Genomic DNA, 12,164 nt, shown 5'->3' with positions numbered 1-12,164 from the left:
GCCAGTGTGGGCAAGGTGGGTGAAGTGTCTTGCCCAAGGACACAACAACAGTGACTGGGTGGAGGGAGCGAGGATCAAACCGCCAACCGGAGCCACTGCTGCATAAGAATGCTGACCCGTAAGAAGCCATGGTGACACAACGCTTTAAATAACCTCTATAGCCTCCGGACAGCTTTGTTCTTGGCTTTTTTCACTCCCAAAGTGACGTTTATTAAACAATTTGGAATGGTTGTCATGTGACAGTCATGTGACTCTGCCAGGGTATGCCATTAAAGCATCCATTTTCTTCCGCTTATGCGGGTCCCTAGCAGTTTCATTTGGGAAGCTAAGACTTCCCGATCTCCGACCACCTCTTCCAGTTCTGCCGGGGGGACACAGAGGCGTTCCCAGGCCAGCTGCTAGCCTCCAGCATGTCCTAGGTGTACCCTGGGGCCTCTTTGGGGTTGGGCATGCCCGGAACACCTCACCAGGGAAGCTTTCAGGAGGCATTCGGACTATGCCCGAATCATTTCAATTGGTTTCTCTTGATGTGAAAGAGCAACGACTCTACTCTGAGTCCAGCCACTCAGTAGAAGAAACAAATTTTGGCCGCTTGTATAGGTGATGGTAGGAATTGAGAGCTTTGCCTTTCGGCTCAGCTCTCTCTTCGTTGCGACGGTTCGGTACAGCGACCGCATTACTGCAGATGCTGCACCGATCTCACGCTTCAGTCTTTCCTCATTCGTGAACAGGATCCCGTGATACTTGAACTCCTCCACCTGGGGCAAGGCCTCACTCCCAACCCAAAGGGTGCAATCTACCCTTTACCCGCTGAGAATCCTTGCTGATTTGGAGGTGCTGAGTCTCATCCCAGAAGCTTCACATTGCTTCACTGAAAGTCACAGCATGATGGAGCCATCAGGACCACATCATCTGCAAACAGCAGAAATTGTCCATAGGTGTGAATGTGAGTGTGAATGGTTGTTTGTCTTTTTGTGTCCTGTGACTGGCTAGCCACCAGTCCAGGGTGTACCCCGCATCTCACCCATGACCCTAATGAGGACAAGCAGTATAGATGGATGGCTAGAAGTACATGATACTTACTTTTCTTAACAATACGGGACTAAAATATGACAGATTTGCTAAATATCCTGAATATTTACTGTGCTTTTAGCTCTGGACGGGCATCTGCTGCTTCCTGACAATGAACTTTCTCTCCAGTTGTTCAAATCATCTTTGCTGCTTGGCAAGTGGCCAGCTGCAGTTGATTTTGTTTCCTCCTGAGATGAAGCCTGAAACAATGAGCATGAAGATGCCAAAACACTTTTGCGGTGCTGAAAAGCAGCACAGCCTTGGTGCTCACAGTCTCTTCCCAAGAGTTAAATCAACAATTCATGTGCGAGAATATCAGTCAAATAGCATTCAAAAAAAACAAACGGCTTCTCGGTACAAAAACAGTTATATAGTTATGTCGTCAAATAGTTATATTTGACTAATGAAGGTTGAACAATTGCTGTAAAAGCTCTGAAAGCACTCAGAATGCCAGCGTCATTACCCAGATCTGTAAACCTTGACATACTTTTTCAACATTTTTTGTTTTGTTTGTTTATACTTATGCAAAATCTTGACGGATATGCAAAAACTCAGTACTGTGTTAGTTTACAAATAGTGGTGTCTTAAAAAAACAAGTATGCAGTGAATCACCACATATTGGCAAGTCAGCATTCACAATGCCACAATTTTTTGGTAAAAAAAAAAAAATCCATACAATATATATAAATATTAGTTTGATCGTTCCTCCGTCAATGGGAGGAATTTTAAGTTGGTAATAATTTATAAGTATGTGGTAGAACAGTACAGTACAATATACAACGTGATGTCAGTGCAAGATGGTGTTTGTGCAAAATTCCAAAACTGAAGAATTGGAATTTGAATTGAATTGGCTCCACCCGACAGGATGTTGAATTGGAATTTAAATTGGAATGACAGGAAGTGGAATTAAAGTCTTTGAAATTCAGAGAAATTGCTTATAGTAATATAACAGGAAGAATTTGTCACGTTAGCAAAAGTTTTAGCTTAACTACTAAAAATACAAACATTTAAAATAAGCTAATTAAAAAAAAAACATAATTCCCTTCTTTTTTTATAGGAATACCTGTGGTTCGTCATGTATGAAATGCTGTAAGGCTAGGGTGTCCAAACTTTTCCCACAAAGCTGAAACACCCGAAGAGACAGAAAACCACACAAAACAAGCAAAAAGTGAAGATACACAAATACACCATCAAACATATAACAACAACAACAATAATAACGATAATAACAATCACAACAATAACAACAATAATAATAATAACAATAACTCATTAAAGTTTAAAATCATACAATTCTGCTTATATAAGGAAGAAAACTGTACATTTAAGTCTATTTAATAGTTAAAATAAATTGATACAATGGATCCCAGCTTTGTGATACAGATGAAAAAGCCTACTCTTGAACTTTGCTCTTTTTTCCCATTTTTGCTGTTTTTTTAATATTCAAAATATTTCAACTTTCTTCGTAAATAATCTTTTAAAATTTTACAGCTTTATTTCCTCAATATTTTTACTTTATTCCCGTAATATTATTACTTTTTCTCCAAACTCATTTTCCAAAATGCCAACTTTATTTTGCTGTGTTTCTCATATTACGACTTTAAACAAAAACAACGTAATATAAACATAACATATTAATATTTTAGCTCTGTGCTACTAAAATGAAATTATTTTTCCTCATAAAATTAAATACAATTTAAAAAGTTCATTTTCATAAAATTGACTGTTTTTCTCGCTAGAATATGATTTATATTTATATTTTATATTTTTATATTTTATTTTGACTTTATTATTATAAAATTGCAGCTGTGTTTTACATTTCTGCTGTATTTTCTAAAAATCTGCCAACTATTTCAACTTCCATCTTGTAAAATTTCATCTCATAATTATGACTTTATTCCCATAATATTTGGACTTATTGTAATAACATTATAATGTTTTCTGCAACCTAATTTTCCAAAAATTTTAACTTGTGTGTAGTTTTGCTTGTTTCTCACAATATTCTTACTTTTTTCCTTGAATATTTCAACTTTATGCTACTAAAATTACATTATTTTTCCACATAATCTTGTAAAGTTACAAGTTTTTATCATTAGATTCCAACTTTTTTATTCTTGTAAAATTATTGCAGATTTTTGGTATATGTGTGTGTGTTTTTTTTATTTTTATTTTTTTTAGCTTTCTTTTTAAATTAAATTTTTTGAATGTGCCACGGGCCACAGGCCACAAATGGCCCCCAAGCTACACTTTGGACACCCTTGTAAGGCATGACCGTGCAATACACCAAAATTATCAGATTGAATTTTATAGAATTTGAATTCTACTTCCTTCGATTCCAATTTGAATTGCAATTCTACATCCTGTTTGGAACCTTAATTCAAGTTTAATTTAAATTGATGGAACTGGATTGGAAATTGAGAGACATTCTCAATTCAATTCCAAATTTTGCACAAGCCTCGTGTGGGGCACGAGCTAGAATACGAGCAGCACTAGCTTTGACATTCTACTTCTTCCAACCCGACTTAAACTTGCAGCGAGGTAAACACAAATTAATATATGGTCGTAAATTGTTAGTGGAATTACAACAGGCAAGCAGTGTGGATTATGTTAATGCAGCTTGGGGAATTGCCTTCTCTGGCTGCCTGTGGAGCAGCGGAGCCGAGTACCACCGCTAGCCGCTTTAAAAGGAGATGGAGGCAGCTCTGCACTTGTAGCGCTTGCCTGATGTCCAAGCTAAAGGCGAGACCGTGACTCCATTTCCAACTGTTCTATTGATCATTGATCATCACTATCATTCATTAGTGTTGAGTAGGTATACATTTTATAATTTAAAATGCGTTTTATAAATGTGTGAGGCATATTTAGGGCTTAAACCTAGATTGTGTTTCCTTGTATTTAGCTTGTCAACTTTCTCTGTGGCGAGTGCACAATGGCAATTGAAGAGAGAAGCGGAGGGTTCTGGACTTGAATTTAGTCTAATTAATATAACAGTCACTTTTCTTACAAATGTTAAGCCACAATCGGAGGAGAACGTCAACGTCAAGCCAGCAGGAAGGTTTGAAGGGGGCGGAGCGAGCCGGCGTAGTGTATGGTGCAGCCTCGATGCAGCAGCATAATCCAAAGTGTCAAAAATAGATTTTTTTTATGGCTGCCTCAAGTAGTTTATTTGCTACCTCCTGACTTCTATGTTTGTCATATACAGCGGTAACCCCCACCCCCACCCCACAATCCCCCATTTCTTTGCTTCACATAGTCTCTCACACACCAGCTGTCACACTTTCACAGAAACTCCATCTCCCCTGATCCGGCTTAGATCTTGTCATCTTTACGGGAACATTTTTTTTCTCCCCCTGACTTTGTGTCCACAGTGTCTGCTTGGAGGAGGGAGTTTGCAGCTGAAAGATGACGATGAAGCGGCAGCATGATTTAAAAAAAGGAAGGGTGGGGATGGTCTTAGGTTTTTATGTGCAAGGTAGTCTAAGAGAGAGAGAGAGAGTACACTACGTAACATCTCCATTCCCTCCTTCTGATCAGACCATACTCCCTCGCATCACCACGACCAATGACACGTGAATCTGTCTAATCTCCGCCCTCCTCAGCCCTCACAAATCCCAGAGCAAAGCAATCAAAAACCGCTTCTTATAAACAACAAAAGCAACAAATTCATCACCTGGATTTCCTATTCATAAAAACTCAAACTCGGCACCAGCCCCTCAACTACTATACAGTTTAACTTGACCACTCCAGGCTACAGTGCTGAAAATAAATATATAAATATTTGATCCCCTGCCGATTTTGCATAAAAATCCCTGAACTTTTATGGAACCTTTATTCTAACCAAGAGAGACAGAATGAAAAGAAAACAAAAAAGAGAGAGAGAATGTAAAAACAAAATTGCATTTGTTTTTGACCGAGGGAAATAAGTATTTCACCCCCAACCAACCAGCAAACTGACCCACACAGACCGCTTATGTGTCCATGAAGCACACAATGTGAAGCACAAAAAAAACTAAACACCAATCACAGAATCACTTTATTCCATTCAAACCTCTCCACCACCATGGGCAAGACCAAAGAGCTGTCAAACGACCTGAGGGACACGTACAAGATCCTCAGCAAGAAGCTTGGTAAGAAAGTTGGTGCAGTCAATCGCTCTTGTTCTGCAGCTCCATGCAAGGTTTCACCTGGTTGGGTAAGAAGGGTTCTGAGAAAGGTGAAGGATCAACCCTGAAAACAGGGACCTGGTTAATGATCTCAAGGGAGTTGAGAGCACAGTTCGTAAAAACAAACTTTTCATAGCATACTTTGATTTCATGGATTGAGATCCTGCAGTGCCAGGGTGCCACCCTGGACAATATTGATGATGACAAGTATTGTTAAAAGTATACAGTAACCCCTTGTTTATCACGGTTAATTGGTTCCAGACATGATAAGTGAATTTCCACAAAATAGGGTTCCTTATTTATAAATGGAATATTGTTGTAGTTATATCATAAAAACAGTTTACGACCATCTAAATATGTTTTTTTTAAATGATTAAAACCCCCTTGGCATGAAATAACAACCCTATAGTCACCTTTATAGTCATATTACCCAAAATAGTAAACATAATAAGAGTAAATAAGCATTTAAGAAATAAATAAGACTGATGCTTGGGTGTGTTGCTGTAACTGTGTTCCGGAGCTAGGGGAGCTGAATGGGAGGTCAGACAGGAAGTGCCGTCAAGGGTTCGGAGTTGAGTGTTAGCTTGCCATGAGTTACGGCTGCAACAGTAGCCCTTGTTAGGGATTATTGTGGCTGTTGTGAGATCATTCAAACCTGCAATAAAAGCACCTGACACCTAGTGACCAGTGTAGAATACTACATCATCACAGCCTCTTTGAATGCATCTTCTGAATGCCTTGTATTATTAGCATTATAGTTCATTTTGCCACATTACGCTTGAAAATGCTTAATTTAGGCAAAAATTACGTAACATGTGCCGTGAAATTCAAAATTCAAAGTGGCAAGGGATTACTGTAATCTGTGTTCATTTCCTCTAAGCAAAGGTAAACCCATCTACAATTATGACTTGAATCAAATAATTATCAGATTTGTACCTTTTTTTTTTACAACATGAGCTAAAAATCCAGGTACTGTCGCATTTTTCCATCTCTCAACAGTAACGACAGTTGGGGACGTTTGTGAGATCAATTATGGCTTGATATGTGGGTCAGTCTCCGGAAGGGGTAGCAGAAGTGTGACACAGCAAGCAAAACTGACAAACCAATTTGCATACTGAAATAAAGTATCACTTTAATGTATATCACTACACAGTCGTCCCTCGTTTATCACAATTCATTGGTTCCAGACCCAACTGCAATAAGTGAATTTATGCAAAGTAGGATTCCTTATTTATAGTAGAATATTTTTGTTAGAGCATAGAAAATGTGTTCACAACTTTCTAAATATGATTTTTAACATTATTAGAGCCATCTAGACTTGAAATAACATCCCTATAGTCACCTTTACATTTTTATTACCCAATATAGTAGATATAATCAGAGAAAATAAAACATATTAGACATAAATAAGATAACATAGTGTCAAACGTTAGCAGTCCCTTGTTGTTTTTTTCTGGACAGCGTACTTCCTGCGGCAATTGTCTCAGCAATGTATAGTAATGGCGGCTTTAAATGGCTTTACACTGGTATTATCCAATACAGTAGACATAATAAGAGTACTGTAAATTCCGATGTACAAGCCGCATCCACCAAATTTAGAGGAAAAACAAGATTTGTTCTTACATAAGCCACACCGGTGAAATGATGCACATGTCCACGTCATAAAATGACTTATTGTGGCGCGCATGAGCGTGTGAGGACCAGGCAGCTCTTTATTTGACAGGAGCCAATCATGAGCTATGAAAAAAATCACGGCGAGCTTGCCAACCCATTGATAATTGGAGGAGGTCATTACTCAATATAACAGTCTGACTCATGGTTTCATCTTACAAACAACATTAAACTCATCACACAGCAACTTAACACTCTAATGGCACCTAGGAAATATACAAGTACCAATACAAGTTTAAAATAACAAACAGCAGTTATTTTAGCATCTACAATGCATTACTGCCAAAAAAGCAGTTCATTGGAGGACAACCAGCATAGAAAATGGTGGATGGCACGGCAGTGCTGCCTTTGTCCACCAGAGGGAGCCAGATGACCCAGAGCACAGAGCCCAGAGGGAGGCTGACGTCATCGCAGCGCCCCAATGACTGCGTTGCTCAGACGCAAAGATTCTGAGAAAACTTTAAAACTTTTGTTTTTGTCATGTCAAACCATATTGGTACATGTTGTTATATTTGTCAGGTACACCTTTTGAGTGTTGAGTTGCTGTGTGATGAATTTAGTGTTGTTAATAAAGTGTTCTTAGTAAGATGAGACTGTGCATAAGACTGTTATGTTGTAATATTGCTATATATAATGACCTCCTGCCATTAGCAATGGTTTGACAAGCTCGCTGTGAGTGCACTAATAGCTCCCGATGGAGTACAATAAGAAAGAGTTACTGTTTTCTTACTGACTTGCGAGCACAGTATCTAAACAATTAGCAGTAGTTCTAAACAATTACTGACACCTGGTGGCCAATGTAGAATACTACATTCACAATTAGAGAATAAGTAAGAATAAGTACAATATGCTTAAATATGCATTTTTTTTTTTTTACTAGTAATAGGCCATACTCAACCAGAAAACAGCGATCATTCATTAATTAATTTGTGAAAAATAGCGATAGAGTGAGGGCGTGATGTAGGTATTGCCTTAAACTGTTACAAACATGCTCCAAAATGGCGACGAATCTTGCATCTAGCACGGAGTTCACATTGTCGAGGCAGAGGTCAGCTGATTTGCATATAGTCTTCCTCGATTCAATTTTAGCTACACTGTCTGCGGACTACGCTGTTTACGTTTGCGACGCGTACATTTTTGTTGGAATTTCGTCAAAGTGGATTGGGATGCAGCAAAATGTGTTTGGTGCACAATGAGGTATGAAACTGCATATGGGAAATCACAGCAGCTGAAACGTAAGTTCCGCAGTTATGTACTGTTTATTTTAACATCTTTGTGATCCTCTTTTGCATGTCACGAAATGGCGATGTGCAAACAGGCTGAAATTGACATCCGATCGTGGTTTATACACAACATACTCAAGGAAAATGTTCAGCATTGTTTCCCGTTTGTATTCAATGTACCTGCAGTATGGTTTGGCTACAGCTGCGAATCACTGTAGTCTGTGCGGTGAGACAATTACAATATCTGCTTAATCGCTTAATAATCACGCCTGCCTATTACTCTATACACTGTTTTCCCTTATGGAGATCCACAAGGATCTAAACCTGAACTGTAACAAAGCATGTCTTCCCAGGGCCTAATCCCGCTGCATCACAGCTATTGAATGAGAGGGATTAGCACAAAAATGTGTGTGTGTGAGCGAGAGAGACTACCTAATAGTGGGATGATTTCAACTGCGTAGTGTAAAATGCAAAGCCTATTGTACGGCTCTGTGTTACAGGCTAATTTAACTGAGTAAATAAAACGGTATATGTTATTGTACTGTTAAGTATTTCACTAACAAAGCCAACTGTATGCCGACATTGATCTGTTGCACTTACGAATAAGTATGGTGTGGTATTAGGGTTAGTCCACGTGATGATCTTTTTCTGTTGGATAATTAGGATCCCTTTTAAAAGTAGCATCCTCTTATGCGTGTGAAGTAGTACAATTGGAATATGACTATTTCAGGGACAAAGTACATATAAATCTAGTCGTTGAGCCTCCTCCATGCAGTCTCGACAGTTTTCACAAATCTTGTCATGAAACCTCAGCTCAGATCAGTGTTGGTAAAGAAAAATGGGATGATGACCATAGACCATCACCTTAGAGCAGGGGTGTCCAAAGTGTGACCCGGGGGCCATTTGTGGACCGCAGCTGTTTTTTTTTATTGGGCACATTCTATCAGTATAATTTAAAATCAGAAGTTATTTTACAAGAATAAATTATAAATGTAAAGAAAAAAAAGTGTAATCTAAGAGAAAAAGTCAGAATTTTACAAGAATAACATAATATTATAAGGAAAAATAATTTCAGAAAAAAGTTTTATGCAAATAAGTTCATAATATTATAAGGAAAAAAAAGGTCATTTTTAGTATCATAGAGTAGAAAGAAAAAATACCGTAATTTCCGGTGTATAAGCTGCACCCACTACATTTAGAGGAAAAAACTGATTTGTTCTTATATAAGCCGCACCAGTGTATAAGCCGCACATATCCACGTCATGAAGTAGCATATTGTGGATTGTGGCGCGCACGAGTCCGTGAGGACCAGTCAGCTCTTTGTCTGACAATAATTCAGGACTAATACTATTCTTTAATTTATAATTCAGGACTACTACTAACAACCTTAACACATATATAATAATTGTAAAAAAAATGAAGTTGACCACACGGATTTCACTTATTGCGGGCTATTTTGTGAACTTAATAAACAAGGGATAAACAAGGGAACACTGTATAAGGCGCAGGGTTCAAAGTTTGACAAAAAAGTAGCGGCTTATGCACCGGAATTTACGGTATGTTATTATTTTTATTACTTAAAAGTCGTAATATAATGAGAAACAAACAAGACAAAATAAAGTTGTCATTTTTGGCAAATTAGGTTAAGGAAATATAATAAACAACAATAATAATAATAATATAATAAACAAAGTGAAAATATGATGAGAATTAAGTCATAATATTATGATTTTTTTTTTTACGTTACGAAGATTATTGAAGAAGAAAGTTGAAATATTTGACAAAAATAATAATAGTCTTTTTCAGCTCTATCACAAAGATGAGGTGCAGTTTTTTCTTAGCATATCTACATGTGAGGGAAAGGCTTCTTGAGACGTCATCTGTACTTCTGTGAAGAAGGTGTCGGATGCTTCGCTCCTCATCCGAAGAGCTTCGTCAGCAAACTAACAAGTGCTGGTAGCCTAGTGTTAGTTCGCTGACGAAGCTCTTCGGATGAGGAGCGAAACGTCCGACACCTTCTTCACGGAAGTGCAGATGACGTCTCAAGAAGCCTATCCCTCGTTGGACAACTCCTGAACGACTGAGAGCCTACACAGACGCATATCTACATGTGTTGCTTAACAAAATACCAAAGTGGGCGTTGCATCCTTTCATTTTCCACTATGTGGCCTTTGATGGAGAAAGTTTGGACACCCCTGCCTTAGAGGCACATGTAAAGGGTTTCTCAGTCACCCAAAACAATTTCACACATGCACGCATGCCTGGGCCATGGCCTTAACTGAAGGCCATACGCCTGCAAGTCACCATGCTGCATCCTGTCTTTTGACAGGCTGTCTATGCAGGCCAAGCTGGGGGCAGTTTGGGTAGGATACACCATGAGGAGCTCCCTGTGCCAATAGCCTTGGGTTTGACTGTAAAATAAGTCACCAAGAAGAGGACAAACAGCCAGATAAAAAGAGCGACTTGCTCCCCTGCTGTCTCTGTCATTGCTGACATACTAAGATGTGTATTGAAACTGTATCGTAATGGTGCCAGTGCCAACATAAGTGAGTGGTCCGAAAAACTAAGACGCTATCTGTGCCTCGTTTCTAAAAGAATGCAGACTCAGCCACCTGCAAGAAGTGCTTGAAGGTGATATTGTGCAAGTAACATCTCCGTCGCAGCAAGATGCATTCACAAACAGCGAAATTCTGAACATCAACATTACAACAAAAGCAGGCCGTTTCTCGACCTTCATTTTGCTCAATTAATAAAGACTCTTCTATTCATGATGACCGAGCAAACACGCATCCATTTTCAGTTAGTAAATGAATATTTAAGTTTGCTTCTACTTTCAGTGACAACGTGATTGACACCACGGACACCACATCCATGTTTTGCCATGAGTTATTTCTTGGATTGAAGTGTTTCTCACCTCAAGGCTCTGCTTTTCTTTTGATCACGGCTGCAAAATAAGCCAAAACGGTGCCAGCAGTTTCAGAAAGAAGGTTAGAAACACTATTGAATTGAAGATAGAACTCAACACAAAAGTGGTGTCCGTTTTCATCTCGCTGCCACATAGTGTCTTTGGGAAGAGTACGTCAAGAATCATGTCATTTATCCCTTTGTTTCATCCTTTATGTTTATGTTTTGGGAAGCTACGTGACCCCCGTAACGCAGAAGCAGGGCACAAAGTGCAGGTAAGAAGCCTTTAATGGGTTCAGGTAGGAAAAATGAACATAAAGTGTCTGTACAAAGCGGAATAACAAAAACACTGAGAGGTGGAAGTTATCTGGGAGTAGACTTACGTGAAAAACAACGCTGCAAGCACAACACCATGCAAAGCATGTAATGAACCGGCCTGCTACCCACGCTCGGTCTATGGAGCCATCTAATTACGAATGCGTAACAGCCGTGTGCTGTAGTGCAACACTGGCGTCAAGCCAAAACCGAACTCAACACACAATAATCGGAAAGAAACAGCAAAATAAGAGCACAAAACTGGAAATACAGAAAACAAACCAAAACAAGACGAAACCCTGCAATGTGATAATTTATACGCATTCAGTATTGTTTTCTGCATGAAAAACTATAATTGTAAAACTATAAAAACATGTTTTGTGTTAACATTTTTGAGACTGAGCAAGCAGTGAGCAAAGAAGTACAGAGTCAACTGTTGATGACATCATAGACGGGCGGCAGAGCTGACTTCCGCTTCCTGTTTCCAATGTATTAGCAAGCTAATTGGATGCTAACAAGGACGTTTTGTGATACACAGTTAGCCTCAAGCACTGTACGAATAACACGACAAGACGCGTAATGTATGTTAACTGGAAAATGTACACAAACCGAGGCAAAATTTTGATGTACATTTTTGGCGTTAGCTGAAACACGCTAACCGAGGTTCCACTGTATTGTACAATCTTTTTTTTTTTGCACATTCCATGCGTTCTGTATTTGTCGCTTGTTTTTCTGTGACAATTCTAATAATATTTTGTGGATTTCATTTCATATTGGCGAATCTATGACTAAGTTATCATTTTATTATATAAGTATT

At 38.7% G+C, this 12,164-nt stretch overlaps 1 protein-coding gene across 5 annotated transcripts in view; it reads right to left on the bottom strand.

Annotated features, from left to right (window-relative positions):
* LOC129178829 (SH3 and multiple ankyrin repeat domains protein 2-like) overlaps positions 1–12,164 on the bottom strand; it is a 324,991-nt gene that overhangs the window by 115,600 nt on the left and 197,227 nt on the right. The window lies entirely within an intron of this gene.

The sequence above is a fragment of the Dunckerocampus dactyliophorus genome, chromosome 3, assembly GCF_027744805.1.
Source record: "Dunckerocampus dactyliophorus isolate RoL2022-P2 chromosome 3, RoL_Ddac_1.1, whole genome shotgun sequence".
Taxonomy (NCBI): Eukaryota; Metazoa; Chordata; class Actinopteri; order Syngnathiformes; family Syngnathidae; genus Dunckerocampus; species Dunckerocampus dactyliophorus.
This window is presented reverse-complemented; position numbering and strand designations above follow the sequence as displayed.